Here is a 592-nt window from a genome sequence, read left to right on the forward strand (position 1 = left end):
GCCGCCTTTGGTGATGTGGAGGAAGAGGAGGAGGAGGAGGGGGTGGGAGGACAGATTGACAAGCCTCGGCTCCTGTTTTCCGCTCCGCTGACCGAGTTGCTACACCATGAGACCGACCGTTTGTCAACCACGCGGGAATCCGGGACGCAAGAGTTCCGTTCTCGCTGTAGAAGTATAGCAGCAGCAGCATCAGTGAAATTTGTTACAGCACTTTCCAATGAGCTGAAACAGACCATTTTGCGGGCCATAGTTTGGGAACGTTTTCGCGAAAAGAGGGGGGGTTAGGGGGCTTGTTAGATTTTACATTAGGGAACACGACATCTGTATTAAGTACTCGACTCATCTCTCTTTTAGGCAGTGCCAGTTCCCTTTTCTGTTGGTGAGCAGCGGGATAAATAGAGGGAGAAGGGGCGAGAGAGAGAGAGAGAGAAAGAGAAAGAAAAGGGGCTCGACGCGGTCGACTCGCTTCGTCGGGCGGAAAAGTGGACGGCACAAGACAGGGGGCTTCTTGCGGTGAGCCCCACAACAACTGCCGCCAATTACCGGCGTGGCCAAACATCTTAGTCGTGTGTGTCGGGGGTGGCGGGGCGGG

Source organism: Frankliniella occidentalis, unplaced genomic scaffold (assembly GCF_000697945.3).
Source record: "Frankliniella occidentalis isolate FOCC.00 unplaced genomic scaffold, Focc_3.1 Scaffold36, whole genome shotgun sequence".
Classification (NCBI taxonomy): Eukaryota; Metazoa; Arthropoda; class Insecta; order Thysanoptera; family Thripidae; genus Frankliniella; species Frankliniella occidentalis.